This window comes from Carassius auratus, unplaced genomic scaffold, assembly GCF_003368295.1.
Source record: "Carassius auratus strain Wakin unplaced genomic scaffold, ASM336829v1 scaf_tig00005315, whole genome shotgun sequence".
In the NCBI taxonomy this organism is placed as follows: Eukaryota; Metazoa; Chordata; class Actinopteri; order Cypriniformes; family Cyprinidae; genus Carassius; species Carassius auratus.
The window spans coordinates 47,593-61,133 of NW_020523647.1; the positions used below are offsets into that span (position 1 = coordinate 47,593).

A 13,541-nucleotide genomic window follows, 5' to 3' on the forward strand; every position below is an offset into this window, starting at 1 on the left:
AATGTTTGTGAAGTGTGTGATGTGCTTCTGTGCCATTAAAGGTGTGAAATTGTCCATAATGAGGATGAATGGAGGTCTTTTGTGGTCAGAAAGCTTTAAAGACCCATCTGAATTAGAGTTAAAAGTGCCATTAAAACTTTTCTCCTAAAAGTTGATTGACTTTTAGAACTAAAACAGTATATAGATAATCTTAATTAAAGGGATAGTTCACCCAAAAAATAATATTCTGACATTATTTACTTATCATCCACTTGTTTCAAACCTGTATGATTTTTTTTCAGCATATTCTTACCATAAAATAAAAGTCAATCAACTTTTAGCAGAAAAGTTTAATATGGCACTTTTATGTCTCAGGAGTGTAACAGATAACAGATTCTAGCTTTTTTAAATGTTCTTTTTAATGTACTTTTTTTTTTCTTTTAAAATTGAAGATCACATTACCGAATTTTGTATTTTTTCATAATCATGATTTATACTTGCTACTGTGCAAATTAATTTAATAAAAAATATATAAATAATAAAAATAAAATGATAAACAAAAAATAAACAATTGTGAATTAAACAATAAAAAAAATATGATTGTGTCACACATAAAATGTTTTTTATATATTTATCAAACAAATGGGCTCACATGACACAACCCAACCGGACAGAGATGAGCTGAGGAACATGAACCAAACAGAAGGCAGAACAAAAGACCACATGACAAAACAATAAATCAAATGGGCATTACACATTTTTTCATATGGAGTACATATGGCAGTTTCTGAGATTTCAGCATTCCCCATTCATTTAGGAAGAACTTGGTCTTAAATGAGTTGCCAGGAGGAGTTGCAAATATGGCTACAGAGGGAACAGAATTTCCTTGAAAGACCACCACAGGTCAGGAGGCCATGGCGGAGCAGCTATGACAGGACAGGCAGTCGGTTCTGGGATGGTCTCCTTGGACGAGACTGAACAGGCTGAAAGTACAGAGACGGACTCCTTGGCTGTGACAGGGCAGACTGTGAGTTCAGAGACAACCTCTTTAGCCATGACAGGACTAGCAGAGGGTTTACGTGTGAATACTGTGGTGAAAACAGGAAAAGGCTGAGAAAACTGGCACTGAGCTTTGGGGCTTCAGTGGGCTCTGGAGCAAATTGATGGACTGGAGAGTGCTCTGGAGGGAACTCGTGGACTTGAGCAGTCTCTGGAGCTGACTCATAGACTGGAGCAGGCCCTGGAGCAGATTCATGGACTGGGGCAAGCTTTGAAGTGGACTCATGGACTGGAGCAGGCTCTGAAGTGGACTCATGGACTGGAGCGAACTCTGGAGTGGATTCATGGACTGGAGCAGGCTCTGGAGCCCATCCCCTTGCATGGCAGACATGATGTGAGTAGGCTCTGGTTTGGCACGCATGACTTGATGAGGCTCTGGCATGGTGGTTGTGCTATCAATAAATACTGACATGACAGTCTAGTTGGTGGGTAATGTAGAATTGCAGGATTCCTCATCCACAATAAATGCAGCAAATGACAGTAAATTAGGAACTACTCAAATGGAGTGCAATGCCAATATATTGAGCCAGGGTCCAGTGAGGGGTATGTCGAGTCATTAGGGAATTAAGAGAAGTCCATAATGAAAAATGTCCTTTATGCCACATCATTAAATCCCACCATTTGACACAATTCATACAACACTTGACACATAGCCCTAAAGGGTACAATTGCCCTGGCACAAACTAAGTAGAGTAACTGCTGGTTTCATTGTTGGTCTTGCATTTCTATCACAATATTCCTCTGAAGACTAGTATATTGAGAACCCAAGTGCAGTTTTTTTTTTTTTTTAATCTAAGAATGAGCAGATAAACAGTAAACAAAGACAAATCTTGGCTTAGACTTGAACATGATAACAAGTCACCAATAGTGGGTTACACCAAAGAAGCTAGACACTATACAATTAAACTTGAGGGCTATATACAGTACTGACCAAAAATTTGGACACACCTTCTCATTCAAAGACTTTCCTTTATTTTCATGACTATGAAAATTGTAGATTCACACTGAAGGCATCAAAACTATGAATTAACACATGTGGAATTGTATATGGAATTATATACATAACAAAAAACTGTGAAACAACTGAAAATATGTCATATTGTAGGTTCTTCAAAGTAGCCACATTTTGCTTTGATCACTGCTTTGTACACTCTTGGCATTCTCTTGATGAGCTTCAAGAGGTAGTCACCTGAAATGGTCTTCCAACAGTCTTGAAGGAGTTCCCCGAGAGATGCTTAGCACTTGTTGGCCCTTTTGCCTTCTGTCTGCGGTCCAGCTCACCCCTAAACCATCTCGATTGGGTTCAGGTCCGGTGACTGTGGTGACACCCCATCACTCTCCTTCTTGGTCAAATAGCCCTTGATGCCTTCAGTGTGACTCTACAATTTTCATAGTCATGAAAATAAAGAAAACTCTTTGAATGAGAAGGTGTGTCCAAACTTTTGGTCTGTACTGTATATACATATAGGGGAAGTCGTGACCTAGTGGTTAGAGAGTATGACTCCTAATCCTAGGGTTGTGGGTTCGAGTCTTGGGCTGGCAATAACACCACTTAGTTGCCCTTGAACAAGCACCAAACCCCAGACTGCTCTCCGGGCGCCACAGGATAAATGGCTGCCCACTGCTCTGGGTGTGTGTTCATGATGTGTGTGTGTTCACTGCTGTGTGTGTGCACTTTGGATGGGTTAAATGCAGAGCACAAATTCTGAGTATGGGTCACCATACTTGGCTGTATGTCACTTCACTTCATTAATTTCAACAAATTTGCCATCAATACAGATACTGAATAATACAGATGCTGAATCTATTGTCATTGAACACATCCTTGTGATTATGTTAATTATCATTCATCTTAGAAACACAATCTTTTCATGACTTGAACACACCATATGGTACCAGGAAACACTGAAATGGAGCAAAGTGTGACCAAAACACTGAATTGTACGATCCGAATAGCAAGTAGATCACATCTGTGACATCAGCTTTAGCTTAGTGGCTGTTTTAATAGTAAATCCATCAATCTAAGAAGAAAGCTGCAATCCGCAACGGTGAGACGGGGAAAAGAAAAAGCATTGTCTCACCTTACTATAGCTCTAAAAGCAGTACTCAACCTATGAAATGGTATGACTACAATGCAATTTGTTAAGAAGCATAAAGAGATTCAAAATACATTCATTTGAATACATTTTCAGCTCCAGTGAGGCAGTGAGTGATGGAAAGACACAATGGCTTAGGGATTGATGAGACAACCATCTCTTGACTCGCTGGATTCAGGCATGTCCATCCTTCTCCTGTACATCTCCTGCAGCCTCACCTACTAGGCCAATGCCCCCAGTATATTCCCCGTCCATCATACCTTCACATGCATGCACATACTCCCTTGGGGCAGCGCCACCAACGCACTCAGTCAGGGTTCACTGCATCCCTTTGACTGCACCGTCTGCCTGGCCCTGCTGGAGATATACACACTTACACATGCACACAAACACACACTTCAGTGATCTCCTTTAAAATACATCATGCAGAGAGCTTTGAGCAACATACACTCTCTTATGACCTCAGCCACCAGGAAGAAAGAAACACACAGGACTGAGATGAATCTGAAAGTTCTCCATCTCTGTCTTTAACAAAATCTCGCGTACTTTCTTGTCTATTTTGTCCTTGCATTAGAGTTAAAACAAATAAACTATGAAAATAATGTGCAGTGGATTTGTATCATTGATTATTTTATTATTTTGATGTGCATAAATGTCCACAATCTGTGAACTTTAAAATAGTGAAAATGCATCACAATTTGATATTTATGTAACATTATTTTACTGTAAAGATTTTAATTGTTTTGCCTACTAGCAAATGAGCAGATGGAAATACTGTGAAGAGCATATTTATTAACTGGCACATTGACATGTTTAAGGACAAATCAAGTCATTATTTATATAGCACTTTATGCAATAAAGATTTGTTCAAAGCAGCTTCACATTAATAAACATGAATAACAGTGCTAATGGTGTTAAATTCATCAGTCATGATGAACTGCATTCAGCTGTAAAGCAGCTCGGCAGAAGATAACAGTGCTATTATTCAGTCAGTTAAATCTTGATTTAATTCAGTTCAATAACAGTGTTGTTGGTTCAAAGATATTGGTAGTAATTCAGATCAGTGCAGTTTAAACTTTTTAATCTAACAAGTGTCAGTAAAGTTAAATAAATAATATTAATGAATATTAATTTTCTTTTAAACATAACTGAGCCAATGGTGGTGACATGAACAATACATGAGGCAGACTTTTTATTATTTATTTGTATGTATTATTATTATTTTATTTGTGTGTGTGTGTCCTATTAGATATGTTAGATATGTATTAGAAATGTATAAATATCATGAAAAGTAGCTAGTTTTAAATAAAACATCAAATGTATTTAATCTCAACTATATTACTGTCACGATCATTCGCTGGAGTGCCCACAAACTCCAATAGAGGGCACTCCACTCAGAACTCTGGCATTTTTTTTTTCATCCCCATTTTCGAACTTTCCCATCCTGCCTCATTCCTGGGACTGATTGCACACACACCTGCAGCTATTATACACACACACACACACACACACACACACATACAAGCAGCACGATCACCCTCAGTCTGGACGAAGTCTTCTGTTACATGGAGTCAGAGATGTTCGGATCCATATGCAGAACTTTATTATAAGAAAGTATGGACAAGCATTAATCAGGAACAGCGTCAGGTATGTCAGGGATATCCAGAATCAATAACAGTCACAAGCAGAGGCCGGGGCAGGCGTCAGAGAATCAAAAGTGGTATACACAATCCAAAAATCAGACACGTGAAGGACAAACACAGGAAAAACGCTCAGAAATGCTAGACGGGGCTACACTGAAAAAACAAACTTTGAGGTATAGTAAAATATACTAGATTTACTGTCATAATTTTTACATTGTAATATTACAATTCATTGAGAACTAGAATTTCTAAGTAATTTTTTAAGTAAATACACAATTAATTCATGTATAAAATGAACTGTATGGGAATAGTACATTTTATAATATATTTTCTCATATTATTTAACTGTTTTAAAGTCATTGCACATAAATCTAAAAATACTGAGTAAATTTTAATGTAAAATCTTAGTACGTTCACATCCACGTGACCGAATCACATGCCCGCGTTTTGGATCCGAGACAGACAGACGGTTGCGATTGCCACACGTGCGATTGGGATTGTCACAAGTGGATGCAAAGTTAATGTGTATGGTAAGTTATTGCCTTTTTGTAGTAATTTATGACAATGTATAGGTGCATGAGAATTTTAAAAGTCCGATTGACTTTGCTGTGTAACTCTGGTAACGTTAACTCGAGGTTACATTAACCTAGGCCTGCATTTTCCATTGCAGTCCGCGAAGCAGTAGTCTCATACAGAAGTCAGTTTAAAACCAGAGAAATTTGTGTCAGTCAGTGAATTTATGTTAAAACACGAATTTTGCATTAGGAAAAGTTCAGACCTAATTTGCCACCCTCCTCATTTAATTGCGATCAGGTTACATTTAACCACAACTTTCAAAACATTACATGAAATAAATCGTGCTGAGTGACATGAAAAAAAAAATGTGTGAAAACGAATCAATAAACTATAAATTTCGTGACTACAGCACGATTTTCCTTGAGATTATTGGACCAACCAAAATTGACCTGTAGGCGTAATTTTACAAGGAGCAGCGTTTTATTTCTGGATGAAAAGCACAATAACGTTCATACCTTCTACGGTTTACATTAATCTTTGTGGATTACACAAGCGTTTCTTCTCAGATACATTACAAAACTGAGAATAAAAAAGACAAAAGATTTGGTTAAACAATGTTAAAAAATATTGGTTATATCATTACAAATACTAATAGTGGTAGAACAAATATTTCGAAATTTAGCAGCATCATTTTACCCATAATAAGCCATCTAAGATTTAGAAACTATATAACTGGAGATTAAACTTTTTTTGTACTCTATCATGAACTATTGTAATAGGTTGATATTTTTTTTCAGTCCAGAAAGTGTCTGAAAAGCTCTGACATTGACTTATGTGTTTAAATGAACTTATTTGTTACCTAGACATTATGATTATTAACCAGCATCACATCGGAATACAACTCCTGGTTGTATTTCAGCTTCTGTTTATTGATTAGTTCTCATGTAATTTTCTACCTTAAATATAATGTATTTTCATTAATTCTGTTGTTTTAATATAATTGTGTTTGTTCATTTACAGCTTGACTGCATTTAGGAAATCTCTCAGACGCATGGTTTTCAACCCTGGTGTGTCATCAAGGATAAACAGTAAATTTTTATCTTATGTCTTGGCCATGCAAATATTGCAAATATGAGATCTCAAAACGTTTAGAGCTGTTAAAGCATTACAGATTGAAGCATCCACATACCGGTCAGGGCTGGTCGGTGCCTTGCTTGCACTTAAATTGTCCTTGTTCGTTTAAAGGTTGGGGGGCTCTTAGAGCACATTTGTCTAGAGACCATGCACAACCACAGCAGTTAAGTCAAACTGTTTCCTTTTCATGCCTTGTGTGCAATGCATTTAATTGTCATACAGAGAGGCAATTTTTGGAACACATTGGAGTTCATCTGAAAAAGCATGAAACTGTTCATTGTTTTTTTAAAGACTGTGACTACAGTACCAATATATATTCAACATTTGCTTCACATAGAAGCAGGAAGCACACTCCTCACGGCCTTGAAGATTTTAAGAATAATGTCTTCCAGACATATTCAGATCAGCCAACTGAAGATAGTTTTGTAGAAGAAAGTGAAATTGTTGCTTCTGAAGAAACATTTGTAAAAGAGGGTGAAGATTTGTGTGAAGTCATCGTTGATCAACTTGGTTCCTTATTGCTTAAATTAGGCTGCATGTTTAATGTGCCTAGTAAATGCATTGATGAAATTGTAGACGAGATTCACTTCATTACTTGTACAGCATCTGAACCCGTAATCAAAGACATTGTCCACAACACATTAAAAAAAACATAACTGCAATCTTGAAAAATTGGTAATCACAGAATTGGTAAATAACATTTGCCAGTTAAATCCCCTTAGTGCAGCCTTCAATGAGAAAGGTCCTCTTGGCACAGCATTCCAGCGGAATAGGTACCTGAAGAAACATTTCTCTATTGTTGAGCCATTGGAGTATATACTTGATGAAAAGAGGGAAGGACGTTCCAGTATGTACCAATTTTGCGGTCCTTGTCAGAAATTCTAAAGAACACAGACGTTCAGGACAAGGTGTTTAAGAGTGCAAGACACCACAGACCATGTCAGTATTCAAGTTTTCATGATGGTTCCAACTTCAAAAGAGAACAAATTTTTATCTGAAGAGGAGTTAAGACTTTCACTTTTACTGTACTGTGATGATTTTGAAATTTGCAATCCTTTAGGAACCTCGCGCAAAAAACATAAGATAACTGGAGTCTACTGGGTGTTGGCTGATATTCCTTCTGTGTTAAGGTCTGCATTATCATCAATTTACTTAGCTGTTTTGGCCAAGGCTGATGATGTAAAAAAATTGGCTATTCTGCAGTGCTGGGGCCATTGTTAAAGGATTTAAAAAGCCTTTAAGAGGATGGAATTTTTGTGCCTCATTTGGGAAGAGTTGTAAAAGGGACAGTATTTTCTGTCATTGCTGATAATCTTGGTGCTCACTCACTCGGAGGTTTTGTTGAAAGTTTCAGTGGGTCACACGCTTGCAGATTTTGTGTTGGAGAAAGATTGCGGTTTCAAGAACTTGAAGTAAGGACAGGAGCATTCCCTAGCAGAACAAAACAGCAATATCATTTGGATGTTGAAGCGGCATTGGGCTAGTAACACCCACAGCCATGGAGTTAAAACACATTGTGCACTTACTCAAACTTTAAGTCATTTTCATGTGACAACCGGTTACCCACCTGATGTACTACACGATTTACTTGAAGGTATTGTACCTGGAAAATTGGCATTGTGTTTGGTCTCTTGATAAGAAAAAATATTTCTCTCTAGAACAGCTCAACAGAATCATCAAAAACTTCCCTTACAAGTGGAAAGACAAGACTAATTGTCCCCAAGGAGTACCACAAACATTTGCTTCTCGTAAAACCATTGGTGGTAACGCCCACGAAAATTGGTGCTTACTGAGGCTGCTTCCACTTATGATTGGGGACAAAGTACCAGAAGAGGAACTGGCATGGCAGCTACTGATGACACTCAAAGATGTTGTTGAGTTGGTTATGTCACCTACCTTCACTGAGGAAAGCATTGGTTACCTGGACAGCCTGATTGCAGAGCATAGACAGAGATTTAAAAGTGTTTTTCAACAAGAGAAATTGATTCCAAAACACCATTTTCTGGAACATTATCCACAGCTCATCAAAGCATTTGGCCCACTAGTGTCTTTATGGACAATGAGGTTTGAGGCTAAACACCACTTCTTTAAGAAGATAGTGAGACAGACCAGCAGTTTTCGTAACATTTTAATGTCCATGGCAAAAAAACACCAGTCGATGATGCGCATACCATCTGCACAGTTCAAATGTCAAGAAACCAGCCGTCACTGTGTCGAAGATGACAAGACTTCCAGTTGAGGTTGTAAATGAGAGTGTGCAAGATTTTCTAGCACAGAAATTTCCCAAGGACACTTTTGTTAATTTGACTAAAACTGCAGAATTTCAAGGCACCAGCTATGCTGTAGGCATGATGTTGGTATATGGCTCTATCAGTGGGTTGCCTGACTTTGCCGAAATACTACAAATTGTTGTTGTTCAGGACCATTTAGTGTTCGTTGTGAAACTGCAAAGTGCATGGTACTGTGAGCATTTTCGATGTTTCAAGTTAGAGTCCACAGGCATAGTCAAAGTAATTGAGCAGTCACAACTTGATGACACATACCCACTCTCTGCTTATGCAGTACAAGGTGATCGAATGGTTTCTCTGAAACACTACATCTGCTGATCAAACTAGGTAATTTCAGAAGGGCTTGTGCTTTGTTGGGTGACACCTTGTCAAAATATGTTTGTGTATTTGAAGACTGCACAACATTAAAGAAAAATGTAATTTGCAATAACTTTCAAAATAATATAATATGCAAAAAGATACATACAATTTTTTTAAGAATTTTGGCTTCAGATTTAAAATGTATATATATTTGAATTAAAATGAGCAATTAACATAATTGTCACATTCTTTCTGACAAAAATGCTCTCTTTTTTTCCAGTCTCTTTTATCTATCCATTTAAAAGTTAGACAGCACTTAACTTTTTGAAGTACTTATTTTATTTAATTATTGCAAACCTTTGGAATATTTTGATTGTTTCTATGTCTTGGAGCCTTATTTCTAATTTGTTTTAAATGTGTATTCATTTCCATACATTTAATGTGATTTTGAGCCGAAATTGTATTTGATCTTGTCTTATTTAATCAGATCTTTTTCTTAATTTTTCTTGCAGTTTCTGCTCACCCAAGTCTCTGATAATGTCTGCCAGCACTCGACTACATGTTATCATTGATGAGACTACAGTTAATAAATTAACCTTTCCACATGGATTCCCTGGAACTGTAGATGAACTTTTGGCAGCTGCACAGGACTGTTTTCAACTCCAGGGAAATTTCACTGTTATGTATATGGACCAAGATTTTGATAATCAGTTCTTTACTCTTACATCAACAGACCTGTTAAAGGACAAAGACACAATCAAACTGGTTACAACAGAACCTTCTGTTATTCTATCATTGACTCCTGTCAATGAAGCTGCTGATTCATCCCCTTCAGTGTCACTCAGTCAGTCTTTCCAGGATGACAGTTCCTCAGCTAGTTCGGACACCATTACTTTACAACAGCCTCTAGAGTATCGATCATAAGGTTGGCCAACTACTTTTGTGATACCCAGCTTTTCGTATGATGTTGAAATTATCCTTCAGAAAGCAAATGAGGTTTTAGAAGTGATGGAACACTTCTTAATAATCCAAGCATTACCTCTGGTGTGCTTGAGAAGCTTGCAGAAGAAATATTCCGCTACACTGCCTATCCCACTGGGCTTCAAATCGAGGTGGTTATAGAAGCTTTGCTGAAGAAACATCCTTGTCTGAGGGAGCCGGGTACCTCATTTTCAGGTATGTACGGGTGGCAACAGCGTCTTAAGTATAAGATGGCCAATTATCGTTCTAAATTGAGAAAGCGTGAAGTACCTGTCCCGAGCTTGACATTAACGCCTTAAAACGTAAATTACCCGGTGAGCAAAATCCTGCAAAGAACTGCAAAAGACCAAAGAGAGCGGAAGTCAACTTCCTACCTCCACATCCAAATGGAGAAAATGTTGATAGCCTTGAAATGGAAAGGCAGGAGCTTCTCGAAGAGGTAAAAAAAAGAACAACCATAAAGTGATAAAAGAAAAAATGGCAAAAACATTCTCCTATCGAAGGCTGGAGGTTGTGAGTGGTAGTCCAGCTGCTGAAGACTTCAAGGAGAGATGGCCTGCCTTATTTTGTGAAGCTGAGGTATGTAAATGTATTCCCTTTATTAAGCCCTCTTGTTTGGCCAGAAACAATTTAAAAGTATTATTTAAATATCGATCTCTTGTCATTCCAGATAAAAGAAGAATTTAGGAGACTAACTACGATTTCCTTGGAACAGAGCTTCATGAACAGGCTTGACGCCTACACGCCAAAAATGATTACCCTAATGAAGCTCAAGGGAGGTGTTGTGGGCACCAAGCTGAGGCCGTACATGGACATACTGAGTCAGGTGTGTTTGTTAAAAATTGTGCTTGTTCACTCTTTTGAGGAATGTGGTCTGTTTCTCACACACTACACACTCATACAGTATCAGTCCTCACTCAATAGTCAGTTTTAATCACTTTTATTTATATAGTTCTTTACACAGCACAGATGAGGTCTTAAATGATTGTAGAGGTAATTTATTAGGTCTTCTAAAGGCTGTCTGCAAAATATCATCAGCAGTCAAAAATTGGGCCTGGATCCAGACTTGATCAGACTGACTAGATCAGAAACCTTGGGTTAAACCTAAAGATAAGAGAGCGAAACAGTTAAAGGCAACTTTAAATGTTGGCACCAATCACCTTTAGATGTGTAAACACTGAAAACACTGTTTAAGTCTTAGATTTAAACCTAGTGATGTGAAATATCCAGACATATCTTAATTGCTACATAATGTGTAATATAGGTGAGTGTGATTTCACCAAGTATAACATGTTCCTGAATCAACATCCTTGTTGATCCTGGAATAACATTCCAATCAACCAACAACATTCCAATCAACCAATCAGAATTGAGATATAACTTTTCAGGAAATATTTGTTTTAGCCTTACGATCAGGGTTAGATACTTCTACATCCTTGTAAATCAGGTATCATTTCCCACTGATTTTTAGGAATAAATTATGGGTAGGGTTAGGTTTAGGGTTAGAGATAGGGTTAAGTCTATATTTTTGGACATAATGTTGATACAGGATCAACAAAAGATGTTGATCCAGGAACATGTCTTACTTGGCAAAATCCCGGTGACCTGTAATATATGTAGTGTACATATATTTAGCAGTTTAAACGACAAAGAATGGCAACAAAGTTAATATTTTGAAAAAAAGCTTAACAGACTACAAAAGCAACCACCAGACAGACTCCATCTTTCCAGGCTTTTCTCTTGTAGTCTTCGTTCAAATCACTGCTCTTTGCATGTGTATGCCATTGTATTATCACTTGGTAGTTTGTTTTCTATGGATATTGGTTATGTGTTGAAAATAATTATCTATTCACAGAACCAAAACATTGAGATGAGGCGTGAAGCTGTTATCCGGAGCCTCATACTGTACCTTGGCGAGAAAGAAGAGGAACTGTTTGAAGATTGCCAGGTAAAGCATTTTTTGTTCAATGTCATGTTAAAAATGTTACAATTGTATTACCGTAACATACACCAGGGGTGAGATATGCTCCTGGACAGCCTGTGTCCTGCTGAGATTAGATCCAACCTTAAAGGAACACTCCACTTTTTTTGGAAATAGGCTCATTCTCCAACTCCCCCAGAGTTAAACAGTTGAGTTTTCCCATTTTCAAATCCATTTAGGTCTGGCGCTAGCACTTTTAGCATAGCTTAGCATAGAACATTAAGGGCCCTATCTTGCACCCAGCGCAATTGACTTTGTACACCGACGCATGTGTCATTCCTATTTTGCACCCGCGCAAAGCGCGCTTTTCCCTCCACAGAAGCACGTCGCTAAACTAGTGAATGAACTTGCGCTCCCTGGGCGTTTCAGCGCAAAAAAGGAGGCGTGTTCCGGCGCAAACAATCCCTGGTGCTATTTGCTATTCCATTAAACAATTGCGCCACTGACCAGAAAAAACCTAGTCTAAAGTCAGTGGCGCGTTGCGCGTTGTTCATTATGCTATTTTAAGGGCGCATGCTTGACCATAATGTATAGCGTGCACAACGCGCATACACTTTGCTCATGTAATCTACACAGATGCAACAGTTATTTTTGCAAATCATAAACTGTTACACTGAAAAAATATTAACACATGAGATGACGGAAATCATTGTGGTGTGCCACGAAGATGTGAAAAAATAGGCATAAATCTAGCTTACAAATTATTCAGGCTAATTGTAGTAATTAAGGATCAGACCTGTTTGCCCTATAGTGGCAAGACATATATGTATATAAGGACATCTTATAAACATCCAGGAAAAAAAATCAATGAAAAAATTGTGGCTATTTCCTCCCACGCCTGTTTAACCGACGCAATTTTGGGTGGGTTTCTCCCATCCCCATACAACACAACTTCTCTGTCTTTCACTGCTCTTACAAGAACATCAGTCTGCTCGGCTGTGAACCGCTCTTGGCGTGCGCCTGGTAAATACGCCATAATAATAGCAATCCATAATGGAACTTGCGCACCTGCTTTTAAAGGGAATGTTGGATGACGCTCTGATTGGTTTATTTCACGTTACGCCCAAACCACACCTATGAATAATGAAGCTACATCAGACCAACCCATTTTAGATTTGCGCCGGGCGCAAGAGCCATTTATCCCGCCGGGAAAATAGCAACAGCGCCGAGACCCGCCCACAAACTTACTTGCGCTTCGCGCTTTGACACTTGCGTTTCAGATCGTTAAAATAGGGCCCTAAATCCGATTAAACCAGAAACATCTTGCTCCGAAATTACCAAAGAGTTTTGATATTTTTCCAATTTAAAACTTGATTCTTCTGTAGTTATATAGTTTACTAAGATCAGCGGAAAATGAAAAGCTGTGATTTTCTAGACCGATATGATTAGGAACTATACTTTCATTCCGGCGTAATAATCAAGGAACTGTTCAGCTGTAACGTGAACATAGCAGGTGCATTGATAAATGAAAGCACCTGTGGAAATAGTTCCCAGCTAGCAAGACACGCTCCCTGTGCAAGGAAGAGGGTCTGGCTGGTTTCAGGTGCTGCATGATATCACTGTA

The 13,541-nt window shown here is 38.2% G+C and overlaps 1 long non-coding RNA gene across 1 annotated transcript; it reads right to left on the bottom strand.

The window, feature by feature from the left end:
* Positions 1-6,154: 6,154 nt before the first annotated feature.
* Positions 6,155-10,453, bottom strand: LOC113070804 (uncharacterized). The gene is made up of 3 exons (XR_003279994.1): positions 10,344-10,453; positions 10,033-10,034; positions 6,155-6,400 (listed from the first exon to the last, which is right to left on the bottom strand). It is a non-coding gene; the product is annotated as an uncharacterized LOC113070804 (long non-coding RNA).
* Between the last annotated feature and the right edge of the window lie 3,088 nt (positions 10,454-13,541).